The following is a 12,032-nucleotide window of genomic DNA, read 5'->3' on the forward strand; positions in this document are numbered from 1 at the left end:
GGTCCCGAGCTGAGGGGTGTCCCGGTCCCCGGGGTCCGGTTCGGTCCCGAGCCGCCGGGGTCCCGGTCCCTAACCGCGGGGGTCACGGCTCCCAGTGGTCCCGGTCCCAGTCCTGAGCTGCGAGAATACCGGTCCCGGTCCCGGTTTCGGTCCGAGCCGCGAGGGTCCCAGTCCCGGTCTCGGTCCAAGCCGTGGGGGTGCCAGTCCTGGTTTCGAGCTCCGAGGGTCCCGGTCCTGGAGTCCCGGTCCCGGTCCCTGGTCCAAGCCGCAGGGGTCCGCTCCCGGGGTCTTGGCCCCAGTCCCGGTCCGAGCCGCGGGGGGATCCCTGTCTCGATCCCCAGCCACGGGGGTCCCGGTCCCGGGGTCTTGGCCCCAGTCCCGGTCCGAGCCGCGGGGGCATCCCGGTCTCGATCCCCAGCCGCGGGGGTCCCGGTCCCGGGGTCTTGGCCCCAGTCCCGGCCCGAGCCGCGGGGGGATCCCGGTCTCGATCCCCAGCCGCGGAGGTCCCGGTCCCGGGGTCTTGGCCCCAGTCCCGGTCCGAGCCGCGGGGGCATCCCGGTCTCGATCCCCAGCCGCGGGGGTCCCGGTCCCGGGGTCTTGGCCCCAGTCCCGGTCCGAGCCGCGGGGGCATCCCGGTCTCGATCCCCAGCCGCGGGGGGTCCCGGTCCCGGGGTCTTGGCCCCAGTCCCGGTCCGAGCCGCGGGGGCATCCCGGTCTCGATCCCCAGCCGCGGGGGTCCCGGTCCCGGGGTCTTGGCCCCAGTCCCGGTCCGAGCCGCGGGGGCATCCCGGTCTCGATCCTCAGCCGCGGGGGGTCGCGGTCCCGGGGTCTTGGCCCCAGTCCCGGTCCGAGCCGCGGGGGTCTCGGTTCCGAGGATCCCTGTCCCGGTCCCGAGCTGAGGGGTGTCCCGGTCCCCGGGGTCCGGTTCGGTCCCGAGCCGCCGGGGTCCCGGTCCCTAACCGCGGGGGTCACGGCTCCCAGTGGTCCCGGTCCCAGTCCTGAGCTGCGAGAATGCCGGTCCTGGTCCCGGTTTCGGTCCGAGCCGCGAGGGTCCCAGTCCCGGTCTCGGTCCAAGCCGTGGGGGTGCCAGTCCTGGTTTCGAGCTCCGAGGGTCCCGGTCCTGGGAGTCCCGGTCCCGGTCCCTGGTCCAAGCCGCAGGGGTCCGCTCCCGGGGTCTTGGCCCCAGTCCCGGTCCGAGCCGCGGGGGGATCCCGGTCTCGATCCCAGCCGCGGGGGTCCCGGTCCCGGGGTCTTGGCCCCAGTCCCAGTCCGAGCCGCGGGGGCATCCCGGTCTCGATCCCCAGCCGCGGGGGTCCCGGTCCCGGGGTCTTGGCCCCAGTCCCGGCCCGAGCCGCGGGGGCATCCCGGTCTCGATCCCCAGCCGCGGGGGTCCCGGTCCCGGGGTCTTGGCCCCAGTCCCGGTCCGAGCCGCGGGGGCATCCCGGTCTCGATCCTCAGCCGCGGGGGTCCCGGTCCCGGGGTCTTGGCCCCAGTCCCGGTCCGAGCCGCGGGGGTCTCGGTTCCGAGGATCCCTGTCACGGTCCCCAAGCCGCGGGGCTCTCGGTTACAGGGGTCCCTGTGCCGAGCCACGTGGGTCCCTGTTCCGAGCCGCGGGGGGTCCTGGGCCCGGGATCCCGGTTCCGAGTCGCGGGGGGTCCCGGTCCCCGGGGTCCAGAGGTCCCCGTCCCGCGCCGCGGGGGTCCCGGTCCCTGGGGTCCCGGTCCGGGTCCGAGCCGCCGTGGTCCCAGTCCCCAGGGTCCCGGTTCGGTCCCGAGCCGCGGGGGTCACGGGTCCCAGTGGTCCCGGTCCCAGTCCTGAGCTGCGAGAATCCCGGTCGTCCGTCCCGGTCTCGGTCCGAGCCGCGGGGGGTCCCAGTCCCGGTTCCGAGCCGCGGGGGTCCCGGTCCCGGGAGTCCCGGTCCCGGTCCCTGGTCCGAGCCGCGGGGGTCCCACTCCCGGTTCCGAGCCGCGGGGGTCCCGGTCCCGGTTTCGAGCAGCGAGGGTCCCGGTCCCGGGAGTCCTGGTCCCGGGAGTCCCGGTCCCGGTCCCTGGTCCGAGCCACAGGGGTCCCAGTCCCGGGGGTCTGGGTCCCGGTCCCTGGTCCGAGCCGCAGGGGTCTCGGTTCCGAGGATCCCGGTCCCGGTCCCGAGCTGAGGGGTGTCCCGGTCCCCGGGGTCCGGTTCGGTCCCGAGCCGCCGGGGTCCCGGTCCCTAACCGCGGGGGTCACGGCTCCCAGTGGTCCCGGTCCCAGTCCTGAGCTGCGAGAATGCCGGTCCCGGTCCCGGTTTCGGTCCGAGCCGCGAGGGTCCCAGTCCCGGTCTCGGTCCAAGCCGTGGGGGTGCCAGTCCTGGTTTCGAGCTCCGAGGGTCCCGGTCCTGGGAGTCCCGGTCCCGGTCCCTGGTCCAAGCCGCAGGGGTCCGCTCCTGGGGTCTTGGCCCCAGTCCCGGTCCGAGCCGCGGGGGTCCCGGTCCCGCGCCGCGGGGTCACGCGTCCCAGTCAGTGGTCCAGGTCCCAGTCCTGAGCTGCGAGAATCCCGGTCCCGGTCCCGGTCCGAGCCGCGGGGGTCCCAGTCCCGGTCCCGAGCCGCGAGGTTCCCCGTCCCGAGCCGCGGGGGTCCCGGCCCTGTCCCGAGCCGCAGGGTGTCCCGGTCCCCGGGGTCTCGTTCGCCGTCCCGAGCCTCGGGGGTTCCAGTCCTCGGGGTCCCGGTCCTGCCCGCGAGCCGCGGAGGTCCCGGTCCCGAGCCGCGGGGGTCCCGGTCACCGGGTCCCGGTCGCGGTCTCGAGCCGCGGAGGTCCCGAGTCGCCGGGGTCCCGGTCCCGAGCCGCTGGGGTCCCAGTCCCGGTCCCGAGCTGCGGGGTTCCCCGTCCCGAGCCGCGGGGTCCCGGCCCCGTCCCGAGCCGCAGGGTGTCCCGGTCCCGGTCCTGAGTCGCTGGGTGTTCCGGTCCCGTGGTCCCGGTCTCGGTCTCGAGCCGCCGGGGTCCCAGTCCCGCTCCCGAGCCACGTGGGTCCCGGTCCCGAGCCGCGGGGGTCCCGGTCCCGGTTTCGAGCGTCAAGGGTCCCGGTCCCGGGAGTCCCGGTCCCGGGAGTCCCGGTCCCGGTCCCTGGTCCGAACCACAGGGGTCCCAGTCCCGGGGGTCTGGGTCCCGGTCCCTGGTCCGAGCCGGAGGGGTCTCGGTTCCGAGGATCCCTGTCCCGGTCCCGAGCTGAGGGGTGTCCCGGTCCCCGGGGTCCGGTTCGGTCCCGAGCCGCCGGGGTCCCGGTCCCTAACCGCGGGGGTCACGGCTCCCAGTGGTCCCGGTCCCAGTCCTGAGCTGCGAGAATGCCGGTCCCGGTCCCGGTTTCGGTCCGAGCCGCGAGGGTCCCAGTCCCGGTCTCGGTCCAAGCCGTGGGGGTGCCAGTCCTGGTTTCGAGCTCCGAGGGTCCCGGTCCTGGGAGTCCCGGTCCCGGTCCCTGGTCCAAGCCGCAGGGGTCCGCTTCCGGGGTCTTGGCCCCAGTCCCGGTCCGAGCCGCGGGGGTCCCGGTCCCGCGCCGCGGGGTCACGCGTCCCAGTCAATGGTCCAGGTCCCAGTCCTGAGCTGCGAGAATCCCGGTCCCGGTCCCGGTCCGAGCCGCGGGGGTCCCAGTCCCGGTCCCGAGCCGCGAGGTTCCCCGTCCCGAGCCGCGGGGGTCCCGGCCCTGTCCCGAGCCGCAGGGTGTCCCGGTCCCCGGGGTCTCGTTCGCCGTCCCGAGCCTCGGGGGTTCCAGTCCTCGGGGTCCCGGTCCTGCCCGCGAGCCGCGGAGGTCCTGGTCCCGAGCCGCGGGGGTCCCGGTCACCGGGTCCCGGTCGCGGTCTCGAGCCGCGGAGGTCCCGAGTCGCCGGGGTCCCGGTCCCGAGCCGCGGGGGTCCCAGTCCCGGTCCCGAGCTGCGGGGTTCCCCGTCCCGAGCCGCGGGGTCCCGGCCCCGTCCCGAGCCGCAGGGTGTCCCGGTCCCGGTCCTGAGTCGCTGGGTGTTCCGGTCCCGTGGTCCCGGTCTCGGTCTCGAGCCGCCGGGGTCCCAGTCCCGCTCCCGAGCCACGTGGGTCCCGGTCCCGAGCCGCGGGGGTCCCGGTCCCGGTTTCGAGCGTCAAGGGTCCCGGTCCCGGGAGTCCCGGTCCCGGGAGTCCCGGTCCCGGTCCCTGGTCCGAACCACAGGGGTCCCAGTCCCGGGGGTCTGGGTCCCGGTCCCTGGTCCGAGCCGGAGGGGTCTCGGTTCCGAGGATCCCTGTCCCGGTCCCGAGCTGAGGGGTGTCCCGGTCCCCGGGGTCCGGTTCGGTCCCGAGCCGCCGGGGTCCCGGTCCCTAACCGCGGGGGTCACGGCTCCCAGTGGTCCCGGTCCCAGTCCTGAGCTGCGAGAATGCCGGTCCCGGTCCCGGTTTCGGTCCGAGCCGCGAGGGTCCCAGTCCCGGTCTCGGTCCAAGCCGTGGGGGTGCCAGTCCTGGTTTCGAGCTCCGAGGGTCCCGGTCCTGGGAGTCCCGGTCCCGGTCCCTGGTCCAAGCCGCAGGGGTCCGCTTCCGGGGTCTTGGCCCCAGTCCCGGTCCGAGCCGCGGGGGTCCCGGTCCCGCGCCGCGGGGTCACGCGTCCCAGTCAGTGGTCCAGGTCCCAGTCCTGAGCTGCGAGAATCCCGGTCCCGGTCCCGGTCCGAGCCGCGGGGGTCCCAGTCCCGGTCCCGAGCCGCGAGGTTCCCCGTCCCGAGCCGCGGGGGTCCCGGCCCTGTCCCGAGCCGCAGGGTGTCCCGGTCCCCGGGGTCTCGTTCGCCGTCCCGAGCCTCGGGGGTTCCAGTCCTCGGGGTCCCGGTCCTGCCCGCGAGCCGCGGAGGTCCCGGTCCCGAGCCGCGGGGGTCCCGGTCACCGGGTCCCGGTCGCGGTCTCGAGCCGCGGAGGTCCCGAGTCGCCGGGGTCCCGGTCCCGAGCCGCTGGGGTCCCAGTCCCGGTCCCGAGCTGCGGGGTTCCCCGTCCCGAGCCGCGGGGTCCCGGCCCCGTCCCGAGCCGCAGGGTGTCCCGGTCCCGGTCCTGAGTCGCTGGGTGTTCCGGTCCCGTGGTCCCGGTCTCGGTCTCGAGCCGCCGGGGTCCCAGTCCCGCTCCCGAGCCACGTGGGTCCCGGTCCCGAGCCGCGGGGGTCCCGGTCCCGGTTTCGAGCGTCAAGGGTCCCGGTCCCGGGAGTCCCGGTCCCGGGAGTCCCGGTCCCGGTCCCTGGTCCGAACCACAGGGGTCCCAGTCCCGGGGGTCTGGGTCCCGGTCCCTGGTCCGAGCCGGAGGGGTCTCGGTTCCGAGGATCCCGGTCCCGGTCCCGAGCTGAGGGGTGTCCCGGTCCCCGGGGTCCGGTTCGGTCCCGAGCCGCCGGGGTCCCGGTCCCTAACCGCGGGGGTCACGGCTCCCAGTGGTCCCGGTCCCAGTCCTGAGCTGCGAGAATCCCGGTCCCGGTCCCGGTCTCGGTCCGAGCCGCGGGGGTCCCAGTCCCGGTTCCGAGCCGCGGGGGTCCCGGTCCCGGGAGTCCCGGTCCCGGTCCCTGGTCCGAGCCGCGGGGTTCCCAGTCCCGGTTCCGAGCCGCGGGGGTCCCGGTCCCGGTCTCGGTCCAAGCCGTGGGGGTCCCAGTCCCGGTTCCGAGCCGCGGGGGTCCCGGTCCCAAGCCGCGGGGGTCCCGGTCCCGGTTTCGAGCAGCGAGGGTCCCGGTCCCGGGAGTCCTGGTCCCGGGAGTCCCAGTCCCGGTCCCTGGTCCGAGCCACAGGGGTCCCAGTCCCGGGGGTCTGGGTCCCGGTACCTGGTCCGAGCCGCAGGGGTCTCGGTTCCGAGGATCCCTGTCCCGGTCCCGAGCTGAGGGGTGTCCCGGTCCCCGGGGTCCGGTTCGGTCCCGAGCCGCCGGGGTCCCGGTCCCTAACCGCGGGGGTCACGGCTCCCAGTGGTCCCGGTCCCAGTCCTGAGCTGCGAGAATACCGGTCCCGGTCCCGGTTTCGGTCCGAGCCGCGAGGGTCCCAGTCCCGGTCTCGGTCCAAGCCGTGGGGGTGCCAGTCCTGGTTTCGAGCTCCGAGGGTCCCGGTCCTGGGAGTCCCGGTCCCGGTCCCTGGTCCAAGCCGCAGGGGTCCGCTCCCGGGGTCTTGGCCCCAGTCCCGGTCCGAGCCGCGGGGGGATCCCTGTCTCGATCCCCAGCCACGGGGGTCCCGGTCCCGGGGTCTTGGCCCCAGTCCCGGTCCGAGCCGCGGGGGCATCCCGGTCTCGATCCCCAGCCGCGGGGGTCCCGGTCCCGGGGTCTTGGCCCCAGTCCCGGCCCGAGCCGCGGGGGGATCCCGGTCTCGATCCCCAGCCGCGGAGGTCCCGGTCCCGGGGTCTTGGCCCCAGTCCCGGTCCGAGCCGCGGGGGCATCCCGGTCTCGATCCCCAGCCGCGGGGGTCCCGGTCCCGGGGTCTTGGCCCCAGTCCCGGTCCGAGCCGCGGGGGCATCCCGGTCTCGATCCCCAGCCGCGGGGGTCCCGGTCCCGGGGTCTTGGCCCCAGTCCCGGTCCGAGCCGCGGGGGCATCCCGGTCTCGATCCCCAGCCGCGGGGGTCCCGGTCCCGGGGTCTTGGCCCCAGTCCCGGTCCGAGCCGCGGGGGCATCCCGGTCTCGATCCTCAGCCGCGGGGGTCGCGGTCCCGGGGTCTTGGCCCCAGTCCCGGTCCGAGCCGCGGGGGTCTCGGTTCCGAGGATCCCGGTCCCGGTCCCGAGCTGAGGGGTGTCCCGGTCCCCGGGGTCCGGTTCGGTCCCGAGCCGCCGGGGTCCCGGTCCCTAACCGCGGGGGTCACGGCTCCCAGTGGTCCCGGTCCCAGTCCTGAGCTGCGAGAATGCCGGTCCTGGTCCCGGTTTCGGTCCGAGCCGCGAGGGTCCCAGTCCCGGTCTCGGTCCAAGCCGTGGGGGTGCCAGTCCTGGTTTCAAGCTCCGAGGGTCCCGGTCCTGGGAGTCCCGGTCCCGGTCCCTGGTCCAAGCCGCAGGGGTCCGCTCCCGGGGTCTTGGCCCCAGTCCCGGTCCGAGCCGCGGGGGGATCCCGGTCTCGATCCCCAGCCACGGGGGTCCCGGTCCCGGGGTCTTGGCCCCAGTCCCAGTCCGAGCCGCGGGGGCATCCCGGTCTCGATCCTCAGCCGCGGGGGTCCCGGTCCCGGGGTCTTGGCCCCAGTCCCGGCCCGAGCCGCGGGGGCATCCCGGTCTCGATCCCCAGCCGCGGGGGTCCCGGTCCCGGGGTCTTGGCCCCAGTCCCGGTCCGAGCCGCGGGGGCATCCCGGTCTCGATCCTCAGCCGCGGGGGTCCCGGTCCCGGGGTCTTGGCCCCAGTCCCGGTCCGAGCCGCGGGGGTCTCGGTTCCGAGGATCCCTGTCACGGTCCCAAGCCGCGGGGCTCTCGGTTACAGGGGTCCCTGTGCCGAGCCACGTGGGTCCCTGTTCCGAGCCGCGGGGGGTCCTGGGCCCGGGATCCCGGTTCCGAGTCGCGGGGGTCCCGGTCCCCGGGGTCCAGAGGTCCCCGTCCCGCGCCGCGGGGGTCCCGGTCCCTGGGGTCCCGGTCCGGGTCCGAGCCGCCGTGGTCCCAGTCCCCAGGGTCCCGGTTCGGTCCCGAGCCGCGGGGGTCACGGGTCCCAGTGGTCCCGGTCCCAGTCCTGAGCTGCGAGAATCCCGGTCCCGGTCCCGGTCTCGGTCCGAGCCGCGGGGGTCCCAGTCCCGGTTCCGAGCCGCGGGGGTCCCGGTCCCGGGAGTCCCGGTCCCGGTCCCTGGTCCGAGCCGCGGGGGTCCCACTCCCGGTTCCGAGCCGCGGGGGTCCCGGTCCCGGTTTCGAGCAGCGAGGGTCCCGGTCCCGGGAGTCCTGGTCCCGGGAGTCCCGGTCCCGGTCCCTGGTCCGAGCCACAGGGGTCCCAGTCCCGGGGGTCTGGGTCCCGGTCCCTGGTCCGAGCCGCAGGGGTCTCGGTTCCGAGGATCCCGGTCCCGGTCCCGAGCTGAGGGGTGTCCCGGTCCCCGGGGTCCGGTTCGGTCCCGAGCCGCCGGGGTCCCGGTCCCTAACCGCGGGGGTCACGGCTCCCAGTGGTCCCGGTCCCAGTCCTGAGCTGCGAGAATGCCGGTCCCGGTCCCGGTTTCGGTCCGAGCCGCGAGGGTCCCAGTCCCGGTCTCGGTCCAAGCCGTGGGGGTCCCAGTCCTGGTTTCGAGCTCCGAGGGTCCCGGTCCTGGGAGTCCCGGTCCCGGTCCCTGGTCCAAGCCGCAGGGGTCCGCTCCTGGGGTCTTGGCCCCAGTCCCGGTCCGAGCCGCGGGGGTCCCGGTCCCGCGCCGCGGGGTCACGCGTCCCAGTCAGTGGTCCAGGTCCCAGTCCTGAGCTGCGAGAATCCCGGTCCCGGTCCCGGTCCGAGCCGCGGGGGTCCCAGTCCCGGTCCCGAGCCGCGAGGTTCCCCGTCCCGAGCCGCGGGGGTCCCGGCCCTGTCCCGAGCCGCAGGGTGTCCCGGTCCCCGGGGTCTCGTTCGCCGTCCCGAGCCTCGGGGGTTCCAGTCCTCGGGGTCCCGGTCCTGCCCGCGAGCCGCGGAGGTCCCGGTCCCGAGCCGCGGGGGTCCCGGTCACCGGGTCCCGGTCGCGGTCTCGAGCCGCGGAGGTCCCGAGTCGCCGGGGTCCCGGTCCCGAGCCGCTGGGGTCCCAGTCCCGGTCCCGAGCTGCGGGGTTCCCCGTCCCGAGCCGCGGGGTCCCGGCCCCGTCCCGAGCCGCAGGGTGTCCCGGTACCGGTCCTGAGTCGCTGGGTGTTCCGGTCCCGTGGTCCCGGTCTCGGTCTCGAGCCGCCGGGGTCCCAGTCCCGCTCCCGAGCCACGTGGGTCCCGGTCCCGAGCCGCGGGGGTCCCGGTCCCGGTTTCGAGCGTCAAGGGTCCCGGTCCCGGGAGTCCCGGTCCCGGGAGTCCCGGTCCCGGTCCCTGGTCCGAACCACAGGGGTCCCAGTCCCGGGGGTCTGGGTCCCGGTCCCTGGTCCGAGCCGGAGGGGTCTCGGTTCCGAGGATCCCTGTCCCGGTCCCGAGCTGAGGGGTGTCCCGGTCCCCGGGGTCCGGTTCGGTCCCGAGCCGCCGGGGTCCCGGTCCCTAACCGCGGGGGTCACGGCTCCCAGTGGTCCCGGTCCCAGTCCTGAGCTGCGAGAATGCCGGTCCCGGTCCCGGTTTCGGTCCGAGCCGCGAGGGTCCCAGTCCCGGTCTCGGTCCAAGCCGTGGGGGTGCCAGTCCTGGTTTCGAGCTCCGAGGGTCCCGGTCCTGGGAGTCCCGGTCCCGGTCCCTGGTCCAAGCCGCAGGGGTCCGCTTCCGGGGTCTTGGCCCCAGTCCCGGTCCGAGCCGCGGGGGTCCCGGTCCCGCGCCGCGGGGTCACGCGTCCCAGTCAATGGTCCAGGTCCCAGTCCTGAGCTGCGAGAATCCCGGTCCCGGTCCCGGTCCGAGCCGCGGGGGTCCCAGTCCCGGTCCCGAGCCGCGAGGTTCCCCGTCCCGAGCCGCGGGGGTCCCGGCCCTGTCCCGAGCCGCAGGGTGTCCCGGTCCCCGGGGTCTCGTTCGCCGTCCCGAGCCTCGGGGGTTCCAGTCCTCGGGGTCCCGGTCCTGCCCGCGAGCCGCGGAGGTCCTGGTCCCGAGCCGCGGGGGTCCCGGTCACCGGGTCCCGGTCGCGGTCTCGAGCCGCGGAGGTCCCGAGTCGCCGGGGTCCCGGTCCCGAGCCGCGGGGGTCCCAGTCCCGGTCCCGAGCTGCGGGGTTCCCCGTCCCGAGCCGCGGGGTCCCGGCCCCGTCCCGAGCCGCAGGGTGTCCCGGTCCCGGTCCTGAGTCGCTGGGTGTTCCGGTCCCGTGGTCCCGGTCTCGGTCTCGAGCCGCCGGGGTCCCAGTCCCGCTCCCGAGCCACGTGGGTCCCGGTCCCGAGCCGCGGGGGTCCCGGTCCCGGTTTCGAGCGTCAAGGGTCCCGGTCCCGGGAGTCCCGGTCCCGGGAGTCCCGGTCCCGGTCCCTGGTCCGAACCACAGGGGTCCCAGTCCCGGGGGTCTGGGTCCCGGTCCCTGGTCCGAGCCGGAGGGGTCTCGGTTCCGAGGATCCCGGTCCCGGTCCCGAGCTGAGGGGTGTCCCGGTCCCCGGGGTCCGGTTCGGTCCCGAGTCGCCGGGGTCCCGGTCCCGAGCCGCTGGGGTCCCAGTCCCGGTCCCGAGCTGCGGGGTTCCCCGTCCCGAGCCGCGGGGTCCCGGCCCCGTCCCGAGCCGCAGGGTGTCCCGGTCCCGGTCCTGAGTCGCTGGGTGTTCCGGTCCCGTGGTCCCGGTCTCGGTCTCGAGCCGCCGGGGTCCCAGTCCCGCTCCCGAGCCACGTGGGTCCCGGTCCCGAGCCGCGGGGGTCCCGGTCCCGGTTTCGAGCGTCAAGGGTCCCGGTCCCGGGAGTCCCGGTCCCGGGAGTCCCGGTCCCGGTCCCTGGTCCGAACCACAGGGGTCCCAGTCCCGGGGGTCTGGGTCCCGGTCCCTGGTCCGAGCCGGAGGGGTCTCGGTTCCGAGGATCCCTGTCCCGGTCCCGAGCTGAGGGGTGTCCCGGTCCCCGGGGTCCGGTTCGGTCCCGAGCCGCCGGGGTCCCGGTCCCTAACCGCGGGGGTCACGGCTCCCAGTGGTCCCGGTCCCAGTCCTGAGCTGCGAGAATCCCGGTCCCGGTCCCGGTCTCGGTCCGAGCCGCGGGGGTCCCAGTCCCGGTTCCGAGCCGCGGGGGTCCCGGTCCCGGGAGTCCCGGTCCCGGTCCCTGGTCCGAGCCGCGGGGTTCCCAGTCCCGGTTCCGAGCCGCGGGGGTCCCGGTCCCGGTCTCGGTCCAAGCCGTGGGGGTCCCAGTCCCGGTTCCGAGCCGCGGGGGTCCCGGTCCCAAGCCGCGGGGGTCCCGGTCCCGGTTTCGAGCAGCGAGGGTCCCGGTCCCGGGAGTCCTGGTCCCGGGAGTCCCAGTCCCGGTCCCTGGTCCGAGCCACAGGGGTCCCAGTCCCGGGGGTCTGGGTCCCGGTCCCTGGTCCGAGCCGCAGGGGTCTCGGTTCCGAGGATCCCTGTCCCGGTCCCGAGCTGAGGGGTGTCCCGGTCCCCGGGGTCCGGTTCGGTCCCGAGCCGCCGGGGTCCCGGTCCCTAACCGCGGGGGTCACGGCTCCCAGTGGTCCCGGTCCCAGTCCTGAGCTGCGAGAATGCCGGTCCCGGTCCCGGTTTCGGTCCGAGCCGCGAGGGTCCCAGTCCCGGTCTCGGTCCAAGCCGTGGGGGTGCCAGTCCTGGTTTCGAGCTCCGAGGGTCCCGGTCCTGGGAGTCCCGGTCCCGGTCCCTGGTCCAAGCCGCAGGGGTCCGCTCCCGGGGTCTTGGCCCCAGTCCCAGTCCGAGCCGCGGGGGGATCCCGGTCTCGATCCCCAGCCGCGGGGGTCCCGGTCCCGGGGTCTTGGCCCCAGTCCCGGCCCGAGCCGCGGGGGGATCCCGGTCTCGATCCCCAGCCGCGGGGGTCCCGGTCCCGGGGTCTTGGCCCCAGTCCCGGTCCGAGCCGCGGGGGGATCCCTGTCTCGATCCCCAGCCACGGGGGTCCCGGTCCCGGGGTCTTGGCCCCAGTCCCGGTCCGAGCCGCGGGGGCATCCCGGTCTCGATCCCCAGCCACGGGGGTCCCGGTCCCGGGGTCTTGGCCCCAGTCCCGGTCCGAGCCGCGGGGGTCTCGGTTCCGAGGATCCCGGTCCCGGTCCCGATCCGCGGTGGTCCGGGTCCCCGGGGTCCCGGTCGCGGTCCCGAGTCGCTGGGGTCCCGGTCCCCGGGGTCCGGAGGTCCCGGTCCCGAGCCTCGGGGGTCCCGGTCACAGGGGTCCCGGTCCGGGTCCGAGCCGCGGTGGTCCCAGTCCCCAGGGTCCCGGTTCGGTCCCGAGCCGCGGGGGTCACGGGTCCCAGTGGTCCCGGTCCCAGTCCTGAGCTGCGAGAATCCCGGTCCCGGTCCCGGTCTCGGTCCGAGCCGCGGGGGTCCCAGTCCCGGTTCCGAGCCGCGGGGGTCCCGGTCCCGGGAGTCCCGGTCCCGGTCCCTGGTCCGAGCCACAGGGGTCC

The sequence above is a fragment of the Falco punctatus genome (genome assembly GCF_963210335.1).
Source record: "Falco punctatus genome assembly, chromosome: 12".
NCBI lineage: Eukaryota > Metazoa > Chordata > Aves > Falconiformes > Falconidae > Falco > Falco punctatus.